General features: G+C 49.7%; 1 long non-coding RNA gene across 1 annotated transcript; it reads left to right on the top strand.

Annotated features, from left to right (window-relative positions):
* The first annotated feature begins 5,618 nt into the window (after positions 1–5,618).
* Positions 5,619–9,430, top strand: LOC139185755 (uncharacterized). Its single transcript, XR_011569229.1, has 2 exons — positions 5,619–6,004; positions 8,737–9,430. It is a non-coding gene; the product is annotated as an uncharacterized lncRNA (long non-coding RNA).
* Positions 9,431–17,796: the final 8,366 nt, after the last annotated feature.

Here is a 17,796-nt window from a genome sequence, read left to right as displayed (position 1 = left end):
CCAGATGGTCCCTTTCAAGGACAGAGCTCTATTTCCCTTTAAAGGAGGGCAAGAGTAGGGAAGAGCAAGACACATTTTGTTCTGATGTCTCAAGACATCATTTGGGAACAATTTGTCTCTTTTCCTCCCTATCTCTGTCCCCACCTCTTCTCCACCCCCACCCCAGGCTGGTCCTGAGACCACAGACAGCATCACATCCACCCCATCCTTCCCCACACGGCTCCATTACCCCATGGAGCTTTCCAGAATCCCAATGTCCAGTGCTGAGTCACTGGGCTGGGGGTGGGTGTGACACAGGAGACAGTTTTTTTCTCTGGCAGTCGGGGGTTAGGAGACAAACCAGGGGTCCTTGGCTTGCCCAGGACTCAGATCTGATCCACTTCACTGCCTCTCCTACTTCTGTTGAGAAGGCAGCTTGTTCTTGGGTCAGAAACTCCGTAAGACTGAGACCTTGTCCGTCTGGTTCAGAGGGTTATAGGCTTTTTAAAATAAAACCACCATCGGTCCTTGACACACTTACTTTTGGAGGCCCCACCCAAATCACATGAAACATATTAAAATGCACTCTGATTCCACATTGAATGTCATTTTTTAAAAGGGTTTTCGATTAATTATGATTGTGAAATTATTCAATGCATTTAGTTTAATGTGTTTAAATTAAAGGACTCTAATTTCTTGAAAAGCATCATGAATACTTGGAAATTTTTTAAAATGAGAACATCTAAACCAACAAATGGCTTTCACATGTAATGAAGTGTTTATGAGTTTTAGTTTTCAGTTAATGAACTTTTGTCATAAGGTTTCATTTGGTCAACATTAAATGACATCATCTTATGTTCAATTTTCCGGTCTCCAGCCCAAGGATACTGGAGTGGGTAAGCGTCTGCCTGCAATGCGGGAGACCTGGGTTCAATCCCTGGGTCAGGAAATCCCCTGGAGAAGGAAATGGCAACCCACTCCAGTATTCTTGCCTGGAGAATCCCATGGACAGAGGAGCCTGGTGGGCTACAGTCCACGGGGTCGAAAAGAGTCAGATATGACTGAGCGACTTCACTTTCACTTTCACTTTAGGTTCAGTTTTCTGGTCTTTAAAAGTTATTTTCAAGCCAATACATTCCCCACCCTGCCAGGTCTCAAACTTTTTTTGTAGGACCTTGAAATCTCCAGAAGTCCCACATATGTTGCCTACGTGGCTATGAAAATGAACAGCCTGGTGTACAGTGATTCCTTAAACACTGTTGAAGAGAGGTAAAGGAAAGAGAAATACAATGATTTCGAAACAGGAAAAGAATGCTAATGCCTCATAATTAAAGTGAAAGTGAAAGTGGCTCATTGTGTCCAACTCTTTGCGACCCCAGGGACTATACAGTCCATGGGATTCTCCAGGCCAGAATACTGGAGTGGGTAGCCTTTCCCTGCTCCAGGAGATCTTCCCAAACAGGGACTGAACCTAGGTCTCCTGCACTGCAGGTGGATTCTTTACCAGATGAGCCACAAAGGAAGCCCAAGTATACTGGAGTGGGTAGCCTATCCCTTCTCCAGTGGATCTTCCTGACCCAGGAATCAAACTGGAGTCTCCTGCATTGCAGGTGGATTCTTTACCAGCTGAAATATCAGGGAAGTCCCTCATAATTAAAAGTGTAAATTAAAATGAGATACTACTTTTCAGATTGGCAAAGACCAAAAAGTAGCTTTTGGTACAGTCTGGTATAATGTTTTTAGAGGACTGTTAGATGATATCTATCAAAATGCAAAGTACATGTCCCCTTTACCCCAGAAATTACTCTTCAAGGAATCTGCTGCTGCTGCTGCTAAGTCACTTCAGTCGTGTCCGACTCTGTGAGACCCCATAGACTGCAGCCCACCAGGTTCCGCTGTCCCTGGGATTCTCCAGGCAAGAACACTGGAGTGGCTTGCCATTTCCTTCTCCAATGCATGAAAGTGAAAAGTGAAAGTGAAGTCGCTCAGTCGTCTCCAACTCTTCGAGACCCCATGGACTGCAGCCTACCAGGCTCTTCCATCCCTGGGATTTTCCAGGCAAGAGTACTGGAGTGGGGTGCCATTGCCTTCTCCCTTCAAGGAATCTAGGCTCCTATAAATGTACAAAGATCTGGTAACAGACTATATGTCAGCCAGTTAGGACTGACATAAATGGCAGGACATTCCCACAATGGATAGTACACAGCCGTGTAAGAGTGTGCTGATATGGAACAAATACCACACTACAGTGTTAGGTGAATAAAAAAAATCTGGGTGCAGAACAATGCATAATGCATTACTGCCTTTGTGAAAAAAGAAAAACAGTACACATGCATGTGCATGCATGCATGTTAAGTCGCTTCAGCCGTGTCCAACTCTTCGCAATGCTAAAGAGTGCTCACCAGGCTCCAGTGACCATGGGATTCTCTAGGCAAGAATACTGGAATGGGTCGCCATGCCCTCCTCCAGGGGATCTTCCCAACTCAGGGACTGACTTGCATCTCTTATGTCTCATGCATTGGCAGGCAGGTTCATGTATTTACATTTATACATGAGGAAATAACCTGGAAAGGATTGGAAGGAGACTTAGAAACTGGGAAGGATGGTTGTCCCTGAGAGTGAAACTGGGAGGGTGGAGGAGAATTACTTCTTGCTTTTGCTACTTTTTTTGTTTTTTTAACCATCAGTACATGTCTTTTTTTTTTTTTTTTTTCCATGAAAAAAATGTAATTAACAGACATGTCTGTGGAATAAAAGAAGTAAATGAATGAATGGATCGTAGGTGCCCCATGGAGGAAGGAATTGCTACAAGGGGCTCCCGCCACCCCACGGAGAAGATCCGCAGGAAATGCAGAGTTCAACTGTTTATTTGACTGAGGGAGGAGGGGAGCAGAGGATTCCAGAGGCTTCTTCCAGGAGAACCTGAAGGAGGCAGAAGGCTGGGCAGGGGGAAAGGAGTGGTGGGGGAAGGTTGGTGGGCTTTTGTTGCGGGAAGGCTCTCCATCCACGTCCCTACCCCCTGCTCCTCCCTAGAGTGTGTATTCTATTTCAAGCCTGGAAAGTCCCAGCTCCTAGCATGATGCCTGGCATATAATCTGTGGCAATAAATAGTGGTTGACTGAATGGACGGAATCAGTCACTGGTTAATCCAGGTTACAGTGTTAGTCACTCCTGTCCCTTCTCTAAACACCGCCCCTCTGCCAAACAGCACCAACAAATGATTCTCTCAGGGCTGCCGTGCACAGCTGTGTACTGGGTTCACTGCACAACCTCAGGAGGTGCCATTTTCATAGATGGACATGTAAGTGATGCCTCCCGGAGTTGTGGGACATGGTGCACCGATGAAACAGTTTCTTCTTCTTTCAGGCTTAGAAGAGCCCTAGCCACACTGAGGGTGAGAGGGTTCAAGGAAGGGACCCTCCTAATCCAGGCACTGAAGGCCCACCCGCTGCCCTTTTGCTTTCTAATTCCTAAGGCCCCTTTCTTTGTTCCTCTCTAACTTGGGTTTGAGGTGGCTTAGCCAAATCTGACCAATTACTCTGTTCCTTGACTACAGAGTTTAGGACTTACAGTATGATCTTGAGCAAGTCCCAGAACCTCTGTGGGTCTCTGTTTCCCCATCTAGGAAGTGAATAGATGTGTAGGAAGCACTTCTTTTTTCTTTTTTTAAATTGTTGAAGTATAGTTGATTTACAGTTGATTTACAGCTAGTTTCAGGTACATGGCAAAGTGATTCCATCGTGTGTGTGTGTATATATATATATATATATTGGCTGTGCTAGGTCTTCGCTGTGGCACTTGGGCTTTTTGCAGCACACGGGCTTCTGTTATGGAGCATCGGTTCTAGAGCACACAGGCTCAGTAATTGTGGGTGTGAACTTTTCTAGTTGTGGCTCATAGGCTCTCTAATTGTGGCACAAAGGTTTAGTTGCCCTGAGGTATGTGGGATCTTAGTTCCTCAACCAGGAATCTAACTCGCATCCCCTTGTATTGGAAAGTGGATTCTTAACCACACTGGACCACCAGGGAGGTCCCTATATATTTTTTTTCAGATTCTTTTCCATTATAGGTTATTACAAAACACTGGATATGATTCCCTAAGCTATACAGTAAACCCTTGTTGCTTATCTATTTTATGTATAGTAGGGGAGCAATTCTTGATGACCCTCCTTGGCTTGATGGGACCTTATAGGGATAAAAGGTTGGAGGAATGCATCTTTGCAGGATGTGGCATTCTTGCAGGGGACAAATCGCCCCATCCTGCCCAGTTCTGCCCAGCCCTGCATGCCCTGTGGCCCTGAACTGAGTTCAGGGGGCAGCATCCTGAAATGCAAAGAACCTGTGTGGGGAAAAGGAGCCCAGGTTGAGTCGTAACTCAGATGGTAACTGTTGTGTGCTAATGAGCAAGCCAAAGCCCTGCCTGGGCCTCAGTTCCTGCCTGTGTAGAATGGGTAGTCAGGCCAGATCAGCGTCAAAAGCTAGACTGAGACTGTCAAGGACTTTATTTTTCTTTGAATTTCTATAATTTTTGTTTTTTTCTTTCTGATTACAAACATCACCTATGTTCATAAAAATTCAGACAGTGCCAAAATAGGTTATGTACCAAGTGAAACCCTTCCTTATTGAGAATCACTGCTAACTCACTGCTCTTTTGGGTGGGAAAGGAGTAACCTTTAACTCTGATATAATTTCAAATTTACAAAAAAAGTGGCAAGAATAGTACAAAGACTCTGGTATAGATTTTATTCAGATTTATCGATTATTTACACCTTATCCCTTTTGCTTTATTTTTCCTCTGTGTATGTGTGTATAATTTCTTCCCAAACTACTTAAGACTGAGTTGAGACGGGTGCCCTTTTACCTCTAAATGCTACAGGGTGTATTTCCTAAGAACAAGGACATTCTTTTACCATGTAAGACTTACAAAACCCCTGCAGCTAACAAAATCAGGAAGCAGCATTGATAAATACCATTACGTAGTCCACAGTCTATATTCAAAGTCACTTGTGTCTTTGAATGCCCTTTACACAGGCTTCCAGGGAAAGCAGAAAAATCCAGTTGATACACCAAGTTTTCTTAAACCTAACCTATATTTAGTTTTAAGGATTGTGCTTATTCTAAAATTGCACTGTCCACTCTCCTGTTTTCTGGTTGTTTGCTGTTGTGGTGTTTAAGATATCTCCACTTTTATAAAAGGATGGTGAGGGTAGAAGTGGTGTATTTATTTGCTTTAAAAAAAATTCTTGGCAAGATAAAAAGTGAGTGATCCTATGTTAGTCTTCAAACTTTATTTGCAGGGATTCCCAAGGTGTGGTTCCCCAGTGCCAGTGTTCTCTGATTCCAGGTGACTCAGATCTCCGTACTTTCCTGAAGCCTGTTTAAGAGTATTTTCCTAATGCTGGGAGTGTGGCAGCCACAGGCCCTGCCCTTCTGGATAGCAAATGGTCTCTCACTCAACAGAGCACACCTTTATCCTTCCCGTGGCTCTCCAGCGTCTGTTTGGAGCATCCCCTACCTTTTGAGTCTCTCAGGGAGGCAGAGCCCTCCTCCTCCTGTCCTGGAAACCAGACCTCACTTTCCCAGCCTCCTTTGCAGTTGTAGAGCAGGCATGTGACACAGCTCAGCCAATCAGATGCAACGACCTGGGACCTCTTCTCTTAAACAGGTCATACAAAGGAGCAGAAATGGAATGTATCTGACAAAACTGGCAGCAGCAGCAGCAGCAAGAAGAATTTTCAGAGGCAGCGGAGCCTCAGGGCCAGTTGCACTGTTCTCTTTCCTGGTCTCACCCTGTGGTGTGCTTTGGGCTGGGGTTCTGACTGTGGTCTGGTGCTCCGTGGTTTCTGAGCCAGCTCGAGGAGTCTGTGAGCCTTCTGTGCTTGCAAAAGAACCACTAAATACAGAGAAGTGAGTATTATGGGAACAGAGAGGAGCTGAGGCCTGAAGTATGGACACATAGGGACTTGGTAAGCAGAGATTCTGTAGAGTGGAAGCCACCAAGGAATCCAGTTTCCTCTTCTGGAAGGTGGGTAGGTCATTTTGTCTAGGTGCTTGGTAGGGTGGCCCAAACAGGAAGTGGTGGGGGTGAGGGGTAGGAGAGATGTGAGAGGAGAAATCCTGGAGCCTGAGGATGAGGCGTGCACATGTGTGGTTGGCAGGGGGTTGGGGGGACGACTTTGTAGTAAGAGACAATTAGTCTTGCTCACATGGTTCCACCTGCCCCAATATTTTCTGACCCTTTTCTATATCCAGGCAGTGTCTTGGTTAATAAAATAGTCTGGGGAATGAGTATTGTTATACATATCTTACACATCAAGGAAGAGTGAGACAGAAAAATGATACAACTTGTATAAGATCAGAAAAGTCAAAAAGGACTGGGCCCAAATTCAAACCTGGCTCTAACTTCTACACTGATGATCTTAAGAACCTCAACAAATGCTCAGATGAGGGAACAAAGTCTCTGCCTCAGTCCCTGAGTTTTTATATACTTCCAATGAGTCCTTTAGGTAAAATATACTCCCTTTAAGTACTTGAAACAATATAGTTGATTAATAGGATCTGGGAGCCTGGCTCACTTTGTAAATACAAATTCTTTCCTCCTCTTCGCCTACCTGTAGGAAAGCAGGGCCCAATCAAATGAGCTGCAGCACACACAGTTGGTTACCTACCCCATGGCCCTCCCACTTCCCCCCCTCAGCACCCACTGAGCCTAGGTTGGTTTTGGGTGCCTATGCTTCTCCTTCTGTGCTCAGGTTAGTACTGTGGCATTAATAGTGGCATTTTTCTCCCTTGTTTGGGATAGATTCAGGCATGGAATGTGATTCCCTTCTGGCCAATGAGCAGAAAGAACAGCCTTCTGGGGCCTTCTGAGAAAAATTTTCCTTGATTTTATAACGGCACACAGGGAAGTCCCTGTGGTTAGGTCCAGTGGTTAGGACTCTGCTTTCACTGCAGCAGCCTGTGTTCAATCCCTGGTCAGGGAACTAAGATTCCACAAGTAGCATGATATGGCCCTCCCCGCAAAAAAAAGGGACACAAGAATGAGATGTTTCCTGGGGTTTTGTTTTGCTGCTGTGGACACTGAAAGACAATGTGATGTCTTCAGTTCAGTTCAGTCACTCAGTCGTGTCTGACTCTTTGCAACCCTATGGACTGCAGCACGCCAGGCCTCCTGTCCATCACCAACTCCTGGAGTTTACTCAAACTCATGTCCATTGAGTCGGTGATTCCATCCAACCATCTCATCCTCTGTCGTCCCCTTCTCCTCCCGCCTTCAATTTTTCCTAGCATCAGGGTCTTTTCAAATATGATGTCTTGGTGGGAGCAATCATCTTGTGACTATATGGCAAGCTGCTGCTAAGTCGCTCAGTCGTGTCCGACTCTGTGCAACCCCAGAGCCCGCGGCCCACCAGGTTCTGCCGTCCCTGGGATTCTCCAGGCAAGAACACTGGAGTGGGTTGCCATTTCCTTCTCCAAAGCATGAAAGTGAAAAGTGAAAGGGAAGTCGCTCAGTCGTGTCCGACTCTTAGCGACCCCATGGACTGCAGCCCACTAGACTTCTCCATCCATGGAATTTTCCAGGCAAGAGTACTGGAATGGGGTGCCATTGCCTTCTCCATGAGGCAAGCTAGCCAAGGACAAAGCAACTTGCTGAGAATGGTAGAGGGGAAGGAAGAGAGGAAATGATCTGGATCAATGATGTTGAGTTGCAGGATTAACCTCTTCTGAAGTTACTGTTCCTCTGGACTTCTTGTTCAATGAAAGAATACACCTTTGTTATTTTCTAAGCTAATGGAATAGAAGTTCTCTGTTTCTGGCCACTGAAAACATCTTTACTGAGGGATGAGCCACAGGATCAAAAGAATAAAACACCCAACAGACTAATTTGATATACTAATAGCTGACAGCTGGGACAACAGCTTTGGTTAAATGAGGAAAACCTGATTCTTTGACCAAGTGAGGCCCCCCAAAACTCCTTTTTCTGCTGGTGCAGAGGGGAAAGAGTGTGGCAGCCTGAGGCCCTGCACTTTGCATCTTGTCAGGGCGTATGGGAAGCCTCCTATCAGAGAAGTCCACTCCTGACCAGCTGAACTTCTGACTCCCATTTCCTGTAGGGTCAGCAGAGGAAAGCAGCTTTATTTACTGAGTCAGGATGGAAAACAGATGTCTAAGCACCCCGCTGGGCCCAGGGTCACCCTGGACAGAGGCAGGGCCTGTTCTCAGCCCTGACCTGCCCACTAACCCCTTGAGTCCAGATGTGGCCACTTCCAAGCTCTAATAATAATTTTGATTTGTTGCAACTAAGTAATTTACACCCCCTCTAGCTCAACCCTCAACTCTCCAAGGAGAATAGGAGTAATACTATGAAATATTTGAAGGAAGCTCTGGTAGGGCAGAGAAGAATGTGGACTTGAGAAGCAGGGCAACATGGGTTCAACCATAGCCTGATCTCATATTAACTGTGTAATTTCAACCATTGTATCAGTCATCAACTGCTGTGTAACAAGCCACCACAAAACTCAGTGGCTCAGAAAGAGCAGCTGTCTATTTGTTCATGGGTCTAGAGTTTGGGCAGAACTTGGTGGGACAGCTCACATATTCTTCACGATGTGTAGCGTTTAACGAGGGAAGTCCGATGGGACGATGGAGCACATGTGTAAGCAGAGCCATCAGTGTAATCTGTGTGACCACCTGGCTCTTTGCTTCCTTACCCTGCATAGATAATTCCTTTTCCCCTTGTCCTTCCTTCCTCATCAGCATGCTGAAATCAGAGAGCATTGCAGGATGTGTGCATATTAAGAAGAGAAGCTCTTCCCACAAGTGGCCTGAAGTCATCTCAGAAAATGGTTCGTTGTTCACTTGATCCAGAAAACCCCACAAGATCATGCAAATCAAGAGGGTCAAATCTTCTTGCTCACTTTACGAACATCCATGAAACTGCCCAGGCCATCGGGGATCTGAAGGATGTCACTTCCTAGAAGCAGTGCATGCCACTCCATCATCACAACAGTAGGGCTATAGGTCTGTCCCAGCCAAACAGCAGGCCTGGACGCGGGGTCAGTGGCCCAAAGAGAGTGCTGAATTTTTGCTGCCCCTGCTTGAAGATGCAGTGAGTACTGTGCAATAAGTACTGAAGGGTTTAGATGTAGATTCTTGGGTCACTGAGCATATCTAGGTAAACAAAGTCCCTAAGATGCACAACCAAACTTGCAGAGCTCCTGGTCTGATGAACCCCCACACAAACTCACCCATGAGCTCACATAGAGATGACTGTTATTGCAAATGAGCAGATTGTTCCTAAAACAGAGGAAGAGGTGGAACAGAAGAAAAATCTATCCCAGAAGAAACGGAAGAAACAAAACATATGGCCTGGGAATAAATTCAGCATAAAATAAATGCGAGTAAAAGCAAAATCAGAAAAAAGGAGAAATAAAATTAGTTTTGTGCAGTATTTTGTGCAGTGTTTCCACTGTTCTGGTAAGAATGAAATACATCTGCATATATGAGCTATGAAATAGGAATTGCATCATTTTGGTGGTTCCACACAGGAGTTAGACACTCTCATATTTGCATTTAAAACTGGCATTGAAAAATATAAAGTTGAACAGTAAAATTCATGCTAATATTTAAATTTTTTCTTAGAACAGCATTAAGTAGCAAAAAATGATATGAGAAACTACGGAAGGAGAGCTTTATATTTTAGTACCAATAACGACATTTTTGTCTTGCTTTTTGAACAAGGAGACCCACACTTTCATCTACTTTGAACCCTGCAAATTACGTAACTGGCCAAGGGGCCAGTTCTCTTAAGGCCTTGACCAAAACTGACACAGCATCACTTTTGCTGGTTCTGCTGGTCGAAACAAGTCACAAGACCAGCCTGGAGTCAAGGAGGAAGGGAAACAGACTCCAAGTCTTGAAGCGAGGAGCCGCATTCAATTCTGAGACGGGAGGAATTATCGGTGACCATCTTTGAGGTCATAGGTCATCGTCTTTCTGATTCCCAGTCTTCTCATCTGTAAAATGGGAATAATTCTGTCTACTTCCCAGGGTTGTTTGAGAATCAAGGAATATGTGTTGTGGTTGCAAGTCCTCGAACACAGTGATGGCTCAGTCAGCTCACTCAGGGTCTGCCCTTCCCGTTGTTTAATCTTGCTTTATAGATACTTGCTCTCTCATTCATTCATTCACTCATTCAGTATTGAGTCCTGTGACCCAAGTACTGCTCTAGGGGTGGGCATCAAAGCAGAGAATAAAACAGACAGATGTCCCTGTACTGTAAACAGACAAAAGGTATAATCAAATAAGTGGTAGGTTCAGTGGGGAGAGAAGCTAAGAACAAAAAAGCAGGGTAGGGCAATCGAGAGACTGAGCTGGGGGCTGCAGTGTTAGCTGGGGTGGTCAGGAAGGCCTCAGTGAGAGAATGTCATTTGAGTAAACCCTGAAGGCAGAGTCCTGAGGATACTCCAGGCAGAGGGAACCACTAGCGAAAAGGCTCTAAGAGGGGATTTCTGGGTGTGTGTGGAATAGCAAAGGCCCAGGGTGGCTGGAGTTGAGAGTGAAAAGGAAGATAAGAGAGGGGAGAGCAGGTCTGCATGGGTCTGTATAAAGACTATAAGGACTTTGCCTTTTACTGTGGATGAGATGCAAACATACTGGCTGGTTTGGAGGGAAGGGTGAGTGGCTGCCAGGGAGGCAGGGAGGCCAGTGGATGGTGGCCTGGTGAAGGTGGTCACCTGGACGTGGGAGAAGTGGTCAGACTAAGAACAGGTTTTTGGATGTAGAATAGGCAGGGTTTACCCATCGACTCACAGTCGAGTAACTTGGCATGGAAAGCAGGTGTTGGTGCATTCTTGTTTCACACAAGAGAAAAATCAAGCCTCGGCAAGGCCAAGTGACTTCACAATGTCGCATAGTGGCTGAGTGGTGTCTCTCGCAAGCAGGAAGGCTAACTAGGATGTGGGCACGAGTGCCATCTGCGTGTGGGTGTGGCTATGACGCACCCTTCTCTGAGTCTCCATATCTATCACCCCATCTCCACCTGTCCCCCCACCACTTTCCATCCTCCTTTCTCCTTCCACTTTGCAGACACATCTCCCAGGCTGGTTTCCAAGGGGCCTATGTGCTTCTGGCGCCCAGGGGACGCAATCTCTGTCAACGAGAGTGTGTCACTGTGGTCGTGGATGGCCTGCCTTACATGCGTGTGTGTCTGAGTGTTTGGCTATGTGTGAGGAGTACGTTGATATCTCTGGAGATATGCATCTTGGGGAGTGGGTCCTTAAGGGACTGAGTTCGTGTGTGTGAAAGTCCAGACGTGTCCTGTCTCCTCTCCCACCCACTCTCATCCTAAAAGCCCAGGTCAAGCCTCCTCCTTTTATGCTAGTTCCTGACCTCCCACTGCCCCGTCTGTCAGCATTGCACCTTGGCTAGCCCTGCTTTCTTTCGTTGTGGTCTGCCTGATTTAGAGGGGATCTGTCTTCTGGAATGTCAGTTCTCACAAACTTCAGGCAGGAGGGGCTACATGAACATCCTCGTCCCCTGGTCAACCATCAGCGTCCATCTCCTGAGATCAATTGCCCCGCCCTCCTCCTCCCAGTGGGGTGCTTGAATGGGAGAAGGGCACTGACCTCGGAAGGGTCTGGCAGCCCCAGGAGGCAGACGGGTGGTGTCAGGCTCCTTTCTCCCTATGGATGCCAGCTGACCCCCGTCCCCACCCCAGCAGCAGGATGCAACCCCACACTGCACTCTGAGTGAGCTCACAGGGCAGAGTTATGGGGGTTCTGGCACCCCTGAGACTTCTCCCCACTCTAGAAGCCTCCTGCCTAGGGCCTTCTCCCCGAGCTCAGCCATAGGCTCCTTCTAGTCTAAACCCCCTTTTTCCTCTCTGTCCCCTACTTCCCAAGACATTGGTTCCTTAGAGAGCCCTTGGCCTTTTCTGTAGGTACCACAGGGTTCTTTTTCTTTAACCCATGGACAATCAGGCCCTCACTGTGAGCAAGGCGAGCAGATGTCAGGAGGAGTGGAGCCACATCATCCACGCTCAGGCCAGCTTATCCTTCCCTCAGTCCCGACCAGACACACTTCTGCCCCAGGGCCTTTGTTCTGACTGTTTCCTTGGTCTGGAGTGTTTCCTCCCAGACCCTACTTGGCTTCCTCCTCCTTAAGCTTTTTTTTTTTTTCTCTTTCCAAGCTTTTGTTAAATGTCACCTTCTCAGTGGGGCCTATACAGACCATCCAACTTATCAATAATTCTGTGACCTGTGTGCATGTGGACACATACAGATGCCCTCAGAACACCCTTCTTCACATACACAGCCCGGCATTCAGACCCCCTCACACACACCCCCTCTTACCTACCTGGTACTCTTCATTGCCCCTTTTCCCCCATGGCTCCCACCAACTGCTTACATACATTATTTTATATAGCCCATCTACTGAGTCTCCCTAGCTAGCACGTTGGCCCCGTGAGGGCGGGGATCTTGGCTTTGCTCACGATGTTTCCTGAGTGCTGGGACCTGTGTCAGGCATTATAGCTGCTCCGCAGACATGTGCACTGTTGTTGTTGGGCCTGTGGCTCAGAGAGGAGCACCTGTGGGAGACAAGGCTAGGCCTCTGAGGGGCTGGGGGGCAGGGCAGCTGCTGGACCACAGGACCTGTGGTCAGAGCCGGGGGACTCTATGCCCTGCCTGCCCTCCTCCCTGGAACCACACCCCTCAGGCCAGCCCTGCACACACAAGGGGCACACCTGCACACCCTGCATCCATGGCTCCACCTCCCCCCCAGCCTGGTGCACACACCACTGACGTGGTGGCTGTGGTTACCGGGCCCCAGAGGTGCAGACTAGAGTCGGGGCATCCTGTTCTTTGTGGCTGCAGTAGCAGGTGGGGGTGGGGGACAGGTTCCCCTGCAAACAGGAGCATGCAGAGGCCCCGTCTCCTTGCATTTTTATACACACACACACATACACACATGTGCACACGCACATGTGCACACAGACACGTGGAAAGCCAGGTGGCCCCAGCAGGCTGACTGCTCTGAGACCCCAGGCATGAGAACTGTGCACCCGTCTGTAGCAGGGCCCCTTGGGTGGGGAGAGGGGGCAGAGGAAGCAGCTACGGGCTCCCTTCCCGATGCCTAAGCTCCCACCACTACTGCTCGTGCCCAACACAGGGCTGGCCGACCTCGTCATCGGACCTTTCCTTTGGAGGAAGCATTGCGCTGTCTTGTCTTGTCAAAACCACAAAACCCGGTAAGAGGGGTCCCACATTCAGCCTCAGTGGGGTTATTTATCTGCAGTTGTGGGCACATGGCCAGTCCTGGGAACATACTGGTCCCTTGCTCAGAACACTGCCGTGGCTCCCCGGTGCCCACCAGGTCCAGCTCACACCCCTGATCCCAGGTCTTCCCTGCTCCAGGAAACCCCAATTCAAGGGGAGGTGAGTATGGCCTCTGCCTAGATTGAATGCCAACTCTGTGTGACCTTAGGCGAGTCACTTAACCTCCCTGTGCCCCAATTTCCTCCCTCACAGAGCTGTTGTGAGAATTATGTAGATTCATATAAGTAAAGCAATTAGTGCAGCACCTGCCGTGCAGGAAAGTTGTCCATAAATGTTAACTGTCACCGTTATTGTTTCCTTGCAGGAGGGACCTGAGGTATGGCCTCTGTTGGGGCTTGCAGCCCAGCTCTGGCCTTCTAGACTGAGCCAGAGGCGTCCGGGCCACCTGGGAACTTGTTGGAGGCTCAGAGCGTCAGGCCCCGCCTGGGGATCCTAAAGCAGCAGGTGGGCGGCAGGAGAGGCCTGCGCACCATGGCCTGCAGTCATCTGTGGGACAGGAGTCTGTCCCGCCCCCAACCCCAGCCTCAGACCAGTTCATCACCTGTGCCGTCCCTCATCTTCCTGCCTCTCAAGTCTGCTTTGCAAGGCTCCTCTCGGGACATTTAACCCTGCAGCCTCAGTTTCCTCAAGTAAGAATGAGGATAAAAATGCCCACAAGTGGGATTCACATCCAGGGAGGTCATGGATAAACAGTACATGGCTGAGGCAGAGTCAGGGCTACCCTAATTACTGCCAGCACCCCATGTCTGGCGGGTCTGTGCTAGGGTTCCTTTGGGGATGCAGGAGAGACCTGTTCATGGGGTGGGGGTCTGGGATGAACCCTAGGAGCTGAGAGGGAGCACAATGACTGGAGCTTACTCACAGCAGCCTGACGAGGGAGGAAGGAAGGGAGGGCAAGCCGAGCACACCCTGGGCCCCAGAGGAAGTTGAAAGCCGGGCCGTGGTGTGACAGTTCAAGGGCCCACACCACAGCACCCCACCCGACTCCTACCTGCTGACGTCAGTGGACTCCAGCACAGGGCCCTCCCCCAGGCTCAGGGTCTGCGAGGCAGAGTCCTGGCCTGGGGGCTCCCTCAGCTGTTCTCTGTACACAGGAGCAGCTGGCAGAGCCTCGAGCCTTTAGGTCAGCGTTACCCTCTCTGGGCTCCCTTAATGAAAGGCAACCATTTGGGCCCCTCTTAACAACACCCCATCACCTCACCTCTCCAGGTGTGGCCCTAGAGTCTACTAAGCACCTCCTATATACCTGGTGGTGACATCCACTAGCTCCTTTAATCCTTCACTATAACCCGAGGAAGGCATTTTACAGATAAGGAAACAGGCTCAGAGAGACTAAGTAACCTGCCTGAGGTCACACAGCTCGGAGGTAGTCAAGCTGGCCTTCCAACTCAGGCCCTGTCATGAAGTTCCTCGGGCTTCGGGGTGGGTGGATTCATGCTGGAGGAGCCCTCAGAGAGGCAGGGCAACTAGGCCTCTTGTTTGTCAAGGAGGAAATGGACACCCCGCGCTGGAAGTGAGTGCCCCGGGCCATGCCACAGGCTCCTGGCAGAACAGGCAGGATTAGAGAACTTTCTTTTGGCACTGGATGCCTGGCGGGAGGGGCTCTGCCAGGAAAGTTCCTTCTTTTACTGACTCCGGGTCTCCACTCCTCAGGGAGAAGCCTTTCTGAACAGTCTTGGCAGAAGCAGAGCCGTGTCACCCTCCGTCTCCTGGCCTGGCTTTATTTTTCTTCACGGCACTCCCTGTCACTTGCAGTTTTACGTATCAGATTATTTGTTTATTATCTCCCTCTTCCTAGAATGTGAGCTCTGTGACTCGGGGAGGGCCTGTCTTGTTCCTTTGCTACAAGCTCAACAATTTTTTGTGCTATGAGTGAATGAATGAAAGGAGTCAGGTGGTAAAGGGAGATGTTTACCCTCACAGGGGAAAGTTGGGTATGAAGACAAACTCGTTATGGGCAAGCTAAATAGATCATTCTAGGTGGAGCTGGGGAATGACAAGTAATTAGCAAAGGGAAGGGACCGTGCACAGCCACGCGGTCTAGCACATAGACTGTAAAGTGAACGGTGGCCCCGCCAGTTGTACAGTTCTCAACCTGTACAACCATTCATGGTGCCCCTGGGGAGGGGGAGAATCCAACAATTTAGACCCTCTCAGCAGGGCTGGGTGGAGGCAGCTGTACAGGTGCCTGCCGCTGGGGGGACAGGCTGTACCCTCCGTGAGGAAGCCACGTGGTCACGGTTAGCAGCGTGCGTCCGCTGGTGGTGTAGCCGCAGACGGTCATCCAACCAGGGGGAGCAGCTGTTCTGCTGTTAGTGATCTCTGGTGCCTGGAGTGCCCGGCGGGACCTGGTTGGGGAAATCACCCTGACACACCCCACAAACACACACCAAACGCGGTGGACAAAGATAATCACACACAGTGGGAGGGAGGGCTGTTTCCTGAACCAGGTGTGAGCTCTGGAGGCGTAGGACACTGTGTTCTGAGGCTACATCTCCATGAGGGCTCAGCGAGGAACCCAGCCAGGCCCCCTCCACCTCCTGGGCCCCACTGCCCAGGCGCAACAACCACCAGCCCGAGATGGCGGGGCTCTGTCTGTGATGAGTCACCTTGCCCACAGCGAGACTTGCTGGGAGATGTTATCAGCTCCTCTGCTTACTTAATTCCTTGGTTGACATCACCACCACCTCCGACCTCTCTTCTCGGCACTGCAGCCTGCAGCCTCTTGTGTCCTGGAAGGAGAGGTGCTGGAGGGCCCTTGCCAGAAGCTAGCGGGGCAGGTAAATCAGGACCCTCAGCTCTTTGATCTTTAGCCTCGGGTACTTGGCTGAGTTCCTTGCCACATAGGAACCTTGGTTTACCTCCCAGGAAATGCTGTCTGGAGTCAGGTCTAAGAGACCCCTTCTCACCCCTGCCCTAAGCTTATTCCCTCTCTCTTCGTTCAGATATGGGCTGAGCCCCGAGCCCCTCAGTGTGTCCTGCTGGATCCTGGGGGTGCAGCCCCGAAATCCAGCCCTCTGCTGCCTCAGGCATGTGCTCTAAGCTCTGTCTTATGCAGGCACAGCTGCCCCTGGGCCTTTGGGACGGGCCTCTGAGTTCCCAGGCCCAGGCTGGGCTGCCTCACTGACCAGTCACCCTGCCCCAGGGACTGGCTCCCTCAGACGACCCCTCGCCCACCCCACCTGGCTCCAGGCAGCCTCCAGGGAGCCGAAGCCTGTGCTTTTCATCCATAGCCCAGGATCCTCTCCTCCCCTCACCTTGTCAGTGTCCCCGAGCTGACCCAGCATGGTCAGTGGCACATGGAGGGTACCAGGGGGTCAGTAGAGTGGTGCCAGGGGCAACCAGAGGCATGCACTGTTTCATTTCAGCCTCCCCTGGTGTCCCCTCCGTGGCTAGATGGGATGAGAAGGGAGGGGTTCCGTTCCTGCTCCCCCTACCCCACTGTCCTACTCTGCCCCTCCCCACCTTCAGAAATGGACAGCAGGGCAGTGAGGCTGAGAGGCTGCCAAGAGAGGCTCAGGGTCTGGTCCCTGATGGAAGGCTGCCCAAGCCTGTCCTGCCAGGGAGGCGGTGAGGGAAAGTTGGCGGTGGGGGTTGGGGGGTGGGTAGGGAAAGGAGCCAGCCCTTTGAACTGCCCCGATCCCATCCTCTGTGGCCCCAGGAGACAGCGCCTCAAATGTCACTGCCTGGGGCCAGGGAAGGGGGATGGGGAGGTTTCTCAACACCCGCCACTTTAACTCCAGTTGTGAGACCAAAATGAATTGTTCTTAGAAGGAAAAAGAAAAAAACCAACCAAACAAAAAGACCAAAAAAACCCACTGCTGAGGTCACTCCTGTTGCCCCAGCAGCTGATGAAAAGATCCTGAGAGCAGATAACACACCTGGGCAGGGTCTGCTCCCCTCCCCCGCCCCCATTCTCCCTGTCTGCCCACTCTGCACGCCAACACCAGCTGCTGCCTTGGCTTCCCAGAACAGGGCAGAATGCTGCTCCAAGTTAGGAGGGGATGGGCCCCGAAAGAGGCCTGGAGAAGCAGGCCAGGGCTCAGCCCCACCCAGCCCAGTCTTGCTGGGTCTCTGTCCCCCAACTGCCCCGCCAAGTGGGGGACTCCACTGAGGAACCAAGGACATAATAAATGTGAAAAAATGCTTGGCAGTGATCGCTAACCAGCCAATAGGCTGGGGTCCCATAGAGAAGGAAAAAGGGAGTTAGGGAGGGTTTCAGAGAAGAGGTCACTCCTGAACAATTGAAGAACATTAAGTCAGTTGGTTACATCTGCTCTTGGAATCTTTCAGGTTCCCTTTTGAGTTCTTATTAACGCTCTCAGCAACGTGCACACCTTGAGAATGACGGATACCATTGTTGAACTCAGCCTGTGGTCTGCTCAGACCCCTGGATTCTTTTCAAGTTTGAGATCACAGGGTCATCAGCTTAGTCTAGTGGGTGTTCTGCTGTAGTATTCTCCTTCTTGGCTGCAGACTA

This window comes from Bos indicus, chromosome 11 (assembly GCF_029378745.1).
Source record: "Bos indicus isolate NIAB-ARS_2022 breed Sahiwal x Tharparkar chromosome 11, NIAB-ARS_B.indTharparkar_mat_pri_1.0, whole genome shotgun sequence".
Classification (NCBI taxonomy): domain Eukaryota; kingdom Metazoa; phylum Chordata; class Mammalia; order Artiodactyla; family Bovidae; genus Bos; species Bos indicus.
The sequence above is the reverse complement of the archived record's forward strand: the minus strand, read 5'-3'. Positions and strand labels throughout refer to the sequence as shown.